The sequence below is a fragment of the Hemiscyllium ocellatum genome, chromosome 6 (genome assembly GCF_020745735.1).
Source record: "Hemiscyllium ocellatum isolate sHemOce1 chromosome 6, sHemOce1.pat.X.cur, whole genome shotgun sequence".
In the NCBI taxonomy this organism is placed as follows: Eukaryota; Metazoa; Chordata; class Chondrichthyes; order Orectolobiformes; family Hemiscylliidae; genus Hemiscyllium; species Hemiscyllium ocellatum.
Window position 1 is genome coordinate 110231610 of NC_083406.1, and position 9741 is coordinate 110241350.

The 9741-nt window shown below is 42.8% G+C and overlaps 1 long non-coding RNA gene across 1 annotated transcript in view; it reads left to right on the forward strand.

Annotated features, from left to right (window-relative positions):
• LOC132816865 (uncharacterized) overlaps positions 1-8200 on the forward strand; it is a 113695-nt gene extending 105495 nt beyond the window's left edge. Inside the window, exons 2-3 of the long non-coding RNA XR_009644827.1 lie at positions 5399-5525; positions 7209-8200. This is a non-coding gene — a long non-coding RNA (uncharacterized LOC132816865). The remainder of the gene's footprint in view (positions 1-5398; positions 5526-7208) is intronic.
• The last annotated feature ends 1541 nt before the right edge of the window (positions 8201-9741 follow it).

Consider the following 9741-nt stretch of genomic DNA (forward strand, 5'->3'; position numbering starts at 1 on the left):
ATTAAGAGAGAGAGAGAGAGAGAAAATGAGGGTCACTTGTCAGGGTGTTAGAACCATTAGTCATGAGGGCGATTTTATTTTTAATATTGAGTATGCCTTGAGGTGTGAAAGATACAATGCAAACGGACGGATGGATTTTCAAAGCCGTTATGATTTCAAGACGATTTGGGATTGTGACTGAAACTGCGAGATCTCTACTGTCCCTCTGTCACCGTGAAACTTGGTATTGGGGTGTGTGTGCGTTTGCTGGGGTGTGGGAGTGTGATCTTATACGCTTGACATTATGTAGGAACAATACTGCTGTTAACCTGGCTCGGTTTGGGCGGTTAGAGATATTGCCCCTTCCCCTGGACCAGGAGGCCCGGCTTCAATTCCCATCTGCTCCAGGGGTGTGTCATAACATCTCTGAACAGGTTTATTGAAAAAAATAGGTAGAAATAACACCTCCAACCGCTAATATCTTGTCCCCACTCGGGTCTGAGTCTGCACTGTACAACACCTTATGGGATTGGGGGCTGGACAAGGCTTGGGGAGGGGGTAGGTGAGGACTGAGGGGGGGTGGTGTGTATGTGTGTGTGTATGAGGGGGGGGGGGGGTGGAGGGAGGAGGAGGTTGCATGTCAGGAGTCAGCAGAAGGAAGGATAACTGAAAGGCTGATAGAGACATCCTGACAGCTGTAATAGATCTCCGATAGATCCATCATGCCAGTAATTTGCTACAAATTTAACATACATCACTATCGTCAGGAGAAGCTGTATCTGTCTTGTCGCGGCATCAGCCCGAATAACAGTGAAATCTCGTGTTGCCACTGACCTTTCTGACCCCCCTCGGGATTGACATTACGGCTTGGCTGTAGAAGGGAGCAGATGGTCAGATCACCCAGACGAGAGCAACGCTTCCTGGTTGCAAACAAAAGGGGCAAGCAATTTCATTTCCTCCTTTGAATTTGTGAAGACCTCTTGGCCAAAATATTTTGTTTGCAACCTTGACGCTAAATCTTTAGGTCTATATGTCTGTATGTACAAACTATTATTGTCATTACTCTGTTAGCCTGCTCCACACGACAGGTATTTGCCCCATGGCCTTTCATTTATCAATGTGATCAAATGTCTCTGCTCAGCAGCAGGGCCCAGTTAGTAAGGACTCCGGCGTCAGACTAAACAGCACATCTTTCCTCTTAAGTGTTGGAAATCTCAGCCGGGCAAATAGTAACGTGAGGTAAACGGTACAAAAAAAATAAATAGTTGGGACAAAACAAAACTAACATTTGGAATATGCCTCGAGAACGCACTGATTGTTATCAAACAAAGAGAGCGCTTTATTGTCAGGAAAGTTGGGGGGTGGGAATGGAGGACGCAACAAGGGGAAAAAAAAGGCCTGTTTGTAATTGAGTTTTTCTTTTGAAAATTAGATAGTGAGAATTTTGCATAACCTAACTGTGTTACTGAGATATAATTTGGCTGAAGTTGGTAGCTGTACTGCATGTGGAGGCTTAATAAAATGTGTCAGTTAAAATGAAAATACAGCTTGTGTAATTAAATTTAATTGGATCCTGTCAGTATAAATCCTCTTCTTTTGTGAGTGTTACTACAGAATTGCAGCTTGTGGCTTGCTAATTTCAATCTTGCAAGCTGTGCACCAGACTTAACTGGAATGCCCTCAGAATTATTATTATTTGTTTATTTGTTTATCTTTGGGAGAGGGGTTGGGGAAGAGGGAGGAGGAGGAGGAGGAGGAAGAAAAATTAGCAGTGATGGGTCTGATGTGAGGAAAAGCAGGCAGCTTGCTGCACATTCACACTGCGAGGATCAGAATCATAATCTGGATATATACATGGTAGATGGAGAAATTTGTTTGATTGCATCAGCTTGAGAAAAGAGAGGCATTACATGAATGTTTTTACACCAGGTCAGCAAGGTTGGTACTTGTGCTGAATACTAAATTGCACTAAGGAGGGGTGCTACCTCTCTGTAGACTGATCAGAATTCTCTGCAATCCTAACAGTAATCCACATCCCCTGCAATCCATTAAACCATTCCTTCCACTTTTCCTCATCATGCCACATTCTAATTTGACAATGACAAAGAGCTTCGGTGCAATTTTAAATTTCATAATTTTAATCTGTCAAAAGACTGACATTTAATTAGTGCCCTCCTAACCTATGCCTGCGCACTTGAAGGTTACTGTAGGTTTTCTTTTAGAATCTCCTCAAGAAGAGTGGATTAATAAATATGTACATCGCTGGCTGCGATAAAGACAATACAGGGCCAATGGCGCATTAGCTTTCAATCTAGACAGATGAGGTTAATAGTATTTTATAGTGTCTCTGTATTCTATGGAGGGTGATTAAGATCCCTTTTCATTCCTGCTAGGATTGTTGATTGAAATCACCTCGTACAGTTCACATTAGTAGGTTTTAACGTGTGAATTTGTCTAAATTAGGACAGCAGTAAATAATGGAGCATTGCGCTACCTGTCGCTTTTGAAGGCTGCAGTGTACAGATGCCTCAATCACCACCTTGGACGTCTAATTTCACAACGCTCTCATCCAGCCACTAAAACCCGATTGAACACACTAAAACCCAGCTGGAATTCATTGGGAAGAAAGCGAGTGAAAATAAAAGCCTGTATGATTGTGTTTGTTGTCTATTTCCTTTTGGTTCTCCTTTGCATACTTTATACATAGCAACAGGATTAAGCCATTCAGTGCCTTAGGTCTTTCCTACCTGATCTGTGTCCTGTCTTCGTCCTCCTTTCTTAGCTCCATGTCCCTTAATACCTCTCTAGAAATAATCTCTCACCAATTTAAAATTATTTGATTGAGCTGCTTTTGTGGGAGACAGCTCCATAGTTCTCCCACATTTTAGAATATATTAGCAATTGCAAGATTCAACTCAATGAATTTATTTCTTTAGAACTACTCAAATGCCAGTGTTGATACCACATTCTTTAACTACTTGTTAAAATAGATACCTTTGCTTTCACTATAGCAAAATAAAATAATTGTAAAACTATCCCTTTCACTGTTGCTCAGCCAGTCACACATCTGTCTCTGATTCAGAATATGGAGGTGCCAGTGTTGGATTGGGGTGGACAAAGTCAGAGTCGTACAATAGCAGGTTATATTCCAACAGATTTATTTTATTTGAAGTCACAAGCTTTCAGAGCACTGCTCCTTCATTAGGTGAAGTGATGACTTCACCTGACAAAGAAGCAAAACTCCAAAAGCTTGGTGATTTCAAATAAACCTGTTGGACTACAACCTGGTGTTGTATGACTTCTGACTCTGATTCAGAAGACAGGGACTTCAAGTCTCACATGCAACCTGACTTACTCCAGTGTAATGCTGAGGGAAAGCTGCAGCGTCAGACCAAAACGCCGTATGCACTCTACAATGGATGCAAAAGGCTTCATGGCCCTACTTTAGCGAAAATCCCCAGTCCCCTTGCCAATATTCTTCAATCAACCAACATCACAGCGATTTGGATATTATCTCATTGCTGAATTTGCTACATTACCACAGTGAATGAACTTTGCAAGTAATTAATTGGGCATCCACAGAATCAGGGAAACATAGGAGGATGTGACAGAGATGGAGGCCATTCGACTACTTGTGTCAGCTCTTTGACTAAGCCTCATCTTCTGCCTCGGAACACTTCAACCCCAGGGTATCAATGTGGACTTCACCAGTTTTCTCATTTCCCCTCCCCCCATCTTACCTCAGTTCCAACCTTCTAGCTCAGCACTGTCCTCATGACCTGTCCTACCTGCCAATCTCCCTTCCCACCTATCTGCTCCACTCTCCTCTCTGACCTATCACCTCCATCCCCACCCTCATTTACCTATTGTACTATTTGCTACTTTCTCCCCAGTCCTTCACCCCATTTATCTCTCCACCCTGGAGGCTCCCTGCCTTCCTGATGAAGGGCTTTTGCCCAAAACGTCAATTTTTCTGCTCATCGAATGCTGCCTGAACTGCTGTGCTTTTCCTGCACCACTCTGATCTAAACTCTGGTTTCCAGCATCTGCAGTCCTCACTTTTGCCTCTTTGAATAAGCTATCCAATTGTTTCTCTGCTCTTTTCCATTATCTAATGATCTCTTTATAGCCTTGAGGTGAATCCAGAGTGGGCTCATGCTATTCCCAGTTTCAAGGTGAGGCCTGGCATGTGGTGGAGGTGAGGGCTGGCATGGATTGAAGGACAGGCCTGGTGTGATCTGGACGTGCCAGTGCGAACTGGGTTGGAAGGACTGTTATTCTGAACTTTTTATTTCTTTATTATTCTAATTTATTCCTATAATTTTGTACTTTTGCACCTAAGATGGCACAGAGGTCTGTAATGGTAGATTTTTTATATTTCTAATTTTTCCCTAAGAATTTGTACTTAAGAATCTGTGCCCAGGTAAACCTGTACCTAACTTGGCACCAAAAGTGGAGACTTGTAAACCTTTCACTGTAGAAAATGTGTTGCTGGTTAAAGCACAGGTTAGGCAGCATCCAAGGAACAGGAAATTTGACGCTTCGGGCCAGAGCCCTTCATCTTTCCTGATGAAGGGCTCTGGCCCGAAACGTCGAATTTCCTGTTCCTTGGATGCTGCCTAACCTGCTGTGCTTTAACCAGCAACACATTTTCAACTGTGATCTCCAGCATCTGCAGACCTCACTTTTTACTCGAACCTTTCACTGTACACATGTGAATACATGTGACAATAAAGCTAATTGTAATTTGTATTCAAGCATGAAGGCATCTTCCAGGCAACACATTCCAGATCACAAAAACACACTGTGCAAAGAAAACTTTCTTCGTGCCTATGGTTCTTTTGCTAACTTGCTTGGCTGGAGAATTGCAAAGACTAGTTGAGTAAAGCACTCTGTCATAAGTATAAGCAATGGATGAAATTTAAACTATACTGTGCCTCAGTGACCAGGTTATCAGACAACATTTGTGAGGACCAAGAAAGCAGATTCTATGACTACATGACAATACAAAGAGTTTCTGATAAAGAATGATTAATAAGGCACATGTTTGGTGACAGAGAGAGAGAGGGTGAAACTGATCCAGACCAGCAACATAGCGTACCCTACCTATGATATGTCAAAATGAAAACGACTCAGAATAGCCTTTATTTGAAGAATCAAACTGGGTTTTCATTGTATGGTTCAACTGCACTTTGACAAAACTCTAGCTAGAGAAACCTGTTTCTGTAAGCAGTAAGCCACTGTAAAGCCATTCTTCATAAATCTCCAACCTCTATTTCTTCAGTGGACAATAAAGGGAAACATAGGATTGCAAGTGTGTGTGTGTGTGTGTGTGTGTGTGAAGGAAATCCTGATGTTCTTCACTATTAGAGAACTCTGATGTTTAAAACAATTTTCTTATACTTCTCTATCATCACAGGTGGAAACAGGAGGAATAATCCAGCTATCACTGCCAACAGCTGTCTCCAAGATCTTAACGTCTTTCCTAAATTCAGGTGCCTAGAGTTGAACACAATTCTACAGCTGGGCTAGAGACAGCAATTTAAGTAAGTTTAGCATAATATTCTGCCATAGAGTGATAGAGATGTACAGCATAGAAACAGACCCTTCAGTCCAACCTGTCCACGCTGACCGGATATTCTAACCCAATCTAGTCCCACCTGCCAGCATCCGGCCCATATCCCTCCAAACCCTTCCTATTCATATACCCATCCAAATGCCTCTTTAATGTTGCAATTGTACCAGACTCCACCATTTCCTCTGGTAGCTCATTCCATACTCGTACCACCCTCTGTGTGAAAAAGCTGCCCCTTGGGTCTCTTCTATATCTTTCCCCTCTCACCCTAAACCTATGCCCTCCAGTTCTGGACTCCCCGACTCCAGGGAAAATACTTTGCCTATTTACCCTATCCATGCCCCTCATAATTTTGTAAACCAGTATAAGGTCACCCCTCAACCTCCAGGGAAAACAGTCCTAGCCTGTTCAGCCTCTCCCTGTAGCTCAAATCCTCCAACCCTGACAACAGAGGATGTGGTGGAGGCTCCACTGGTCACAGGCCTCCGGTCTGAAAAACAACCCTCCACCACCACCCACTGTCTTCTACCTTTGAGCCAGTTCTGTATCCAAATGGCTAGTTCTCTCTGTATTCCATGAGATCTAACCTTGCTAATCAGTCTCCTATGGGGAACCTTGTCGAACGTCTTACTGAAGTCCATATCGATCACATCTACCGCTCTGCCCTCATCAGTCCTCTTGATTGAGTTTTTTAAAGAAGTAATAAAGTTTGTGAGACATGGTTTCCCGCACACAAAGCCATGTTGACTATCCCTAATCAGTCCTTGCCTTTCCAAATACTTGGACATCCTGTCCCTCAGGATTCCCTCCAAAAACTTGCCCACTACCAATGTCAGGCTCACTGGTCTATAGTTCCCTGGCTTGTCCCTACCACCCTTCTTAAACAGTGGCATCACGTTTGCCAACCTCCAGTCTTCTGACACCTGTCTTGGTGGTCTGGGGGATGAATTGTTGCTGAGTCTGTCTCGATCCTGAGGTAGGCCTCAGTTTTGGGTCAGGAACCTAGAAGTAGCTGTGATGAGGCCTCCAGAGCAGGGAAAGGGGACGAGTTGGAGGCCCTAAAGTAATGTCCCATAACATTCACACTGGCAGAAGAGCGTGCTGGGGGAAGAGAGGGATTGCTGGGGCACCACAAACTAGCAGAATTTCTCCAAGGTCTCATCTTCAGTTTAAATTACAGCAAGGCACATCACTCTGATAGGCTTCAGGTAGAAGAATAATCCCTTCAGAAAGAATGCCTTTGACCACTCCTGAGAGCTTTGCAGCCTGATGCAGTCATTTACTGCAGCCTGCAGGGACGTGTTAATGATCTCTTAGCAGGTCAATAGCTTTGAGGAGTTTGCAGACTGCACGTTTTTCCAGGAAAACTATTTGGAAACTAGCACATAAATTGGGCCTTAATTATCTTAATTGTCTTCTCAAGCCCTAAATAATATGGACAATAGTGAGAACATTGGAATTAGGTGGAATTGATAGTGAGGAGCCTCCCAATGCCAAGATTCAGGAGTCCCATTTTCCAACTAAATATTGAACAATGAGATGAAATTCTCTCTTAGTCAGTGGTAAGAGGCCGAGTTGGCCCATTAATCCTTTCATTATAATTTTATCTTATCCCATTGATATGCAGTTTTCTATTCTCCCATCCACCTGATAGAAACTAGCTGGTGACAATTCCTGATGTGAAGATCAGCTGTAACCTGGTGACTCCAACTCGCTCCTTGCTCCTCGAGATCTCCACATCTCACCAGCGTCTCAGGGCAGACTCCAAGGGCAGCGACTGCATACAATCCTCTCCAGCAAGACCTGCAGATTCTAATTGGAAAAGTGAGTGCTAATTCTGCCTCTGCCCAACACACCTGAAAAAATGAGGGAAACTCTGCAAGGTAGCTGTGGATTGCCAGCATTGCACTGAACATGAAGCCAACAGTAGGAATTTCAGCAGGTCCCAGCAGTGGCCACTTTTGCCACCTGTGATGAGTGGGAGAATATTTTCCATGCAATGCCGTAGAGGAGTGGTGTAGTTAATGAGGCGTCTTTTGGACAACATCATGTGAAAACCCATTAGGGCTGCTGAAGAGAAACCCTCTATGAAACTTTCCAATAATAGCCAATTTCTGGTGTGATTCAACCTCCCAACTCTGAGACTGCCAACTCTGTTCCCAACTTGTCCAAGGGTAAACCTCCTCTCGTCAGGAATTCATCAGTGGGTATCCACCTACAGGTTGTTCTGCTATAATACCCATTTTGTTAATGCAAATTTGCTGTAATATGATTGATGAATTGGGGACACTGTTTCTAAAGTGCAAACTTTTAAAACGTGTGTTGATTGTAACGCGATTACATCACCAACATGTTAAGTGCTGTTTGTAAAGCGCGATTTTTCTACAACACAGACTTGCACAAGATTGCAACTATCACATTATAGAACTACTTGTATCCAATCCCTCCTCCCCCCGCATTGTCCCATCGACCTCTCTCCAGGCTCTAAATCTATCTCAAGTATAAGCAAAATACTACAGATACTGGGCATCTGAAACAGCATAGAGGTAGCTGGAGAAACTCAACAGGTTTGGCAGCATTTGTGGAGAGCGAAATAGAGTTAATGTTTTGAAACTAGAAGTTCTGAAGAAGAGTCATTTCAGACATGAAACATTAACTCTATTTCTCTCTCTACAGGTACTATTAGACTTGCTGAGTTTCTCCAGCATTTTCTGTGTTTCTTCCAAATCTATTTCCACTGGGCTGAGAAATTTTGATTCCACGTAAAAGATATTGTAAAGTTTTTTTAACTCAACACAACTTGTTCAGCCATGTTCAATATTTTTAGATACATGGGATGGGGGAATCACTGGTATTTGAAACCTATTCCCATTGGTCTTCAAAAAGTAGTGGTGAGTTGCTTTCTTCAGTCTCATCTTCCACCCCAGGACCCCCAAACCCCATGGTATCAATGTGGATTTCAACAGTTTCTTCATTTCCCCTCTCCCACCTTATCCCAATTCTAATCTTCCCCCCAGCCCCACCCTCCTCCCATTTATCTTTTTACCCCGAGGCTCCCAGCCCCATTCCTGATGAAGGGTTTTTGCCCGAAATGTTGATTTTCCTGCTCCTTGGATGCTGCCTGACCTGCTGTCCTTTTCCAGCACCACACTCTCGACTCCCATCTCCAGCATCTGCAGTCCCCATGTTTGCCTGCTTTCTCCAGCCACTACAGTCAGTGTGGTATCACAACACCCGAAAGGATTCTGTTGCAGGTTGATACAGCTGAGTGGCTTGCTAGACCATTTCAGAGGGCACTTATGATTCTTAGAGTCGTAGAGATAAACCTACAACTTTGCACTGTATCTAAAATCACATCTTGGCCAAATAGGGTAAGCACAGAGGATTTCTCAACCAGTGAACCAGATGGGTTATTTTTCCAACAATCCAGTAGTCACCATGACAGCTATTCTCTGTCATGGTCACCAAGACAGAGAATAGCTTTTTTATTGCAGATTTATTTTAGTCATTGAATTTAAAATTCCCAGCTGCCATGGTAGAATTTGAACTTATTGTTTCTAGTGTACTATTCCAGTTATTGGGATCACTAGTCAAGTAATATAAGTACAATACTATCAATCATGTGCATATGTCTTCAGCTCTCACTGTTTCTGCACTCCATTTAAATTTGGCTGATAGTGAAAATTCTTAAAATGAATCATTCACATTTTCTGCTTTCAATTGTGTCTCTCACGTCTTCACATTTCACCAAAGTATCCTCTTAAAGTCTCTTACTGTTCTCTTAACTATTTTAATACATGCTGAGTTTCATTTTGTCAATTTATCGAGTAATTCAAGACACAGAGGGAGGCCAGCGAGTACATGTTGGCTCGATGTGTACTCAGTCCCATTCACTTGCCTTTATCCCCATAGCTCATCTGACCACTTTGACGCTATGTCCTGTATACCCCTTTCATGGACTTAGGGTGTCCCTCCATTTCAAGGACAATGGAAATTTTAAGAATGCAGCTCACCAATACCTTCTCCAGGATAGTTGGATATTGGTAAACAATGCTGGCCAAACCAGTGATGACCACATTCCAGGAACAAATAAAAGAAATGTATATGATATTAATTCAACTTTATGGGTTAACTTCTTTACTTAAGTATTTTGTAAGTCAAAGACACGGAGATTCAGATTGATTCTA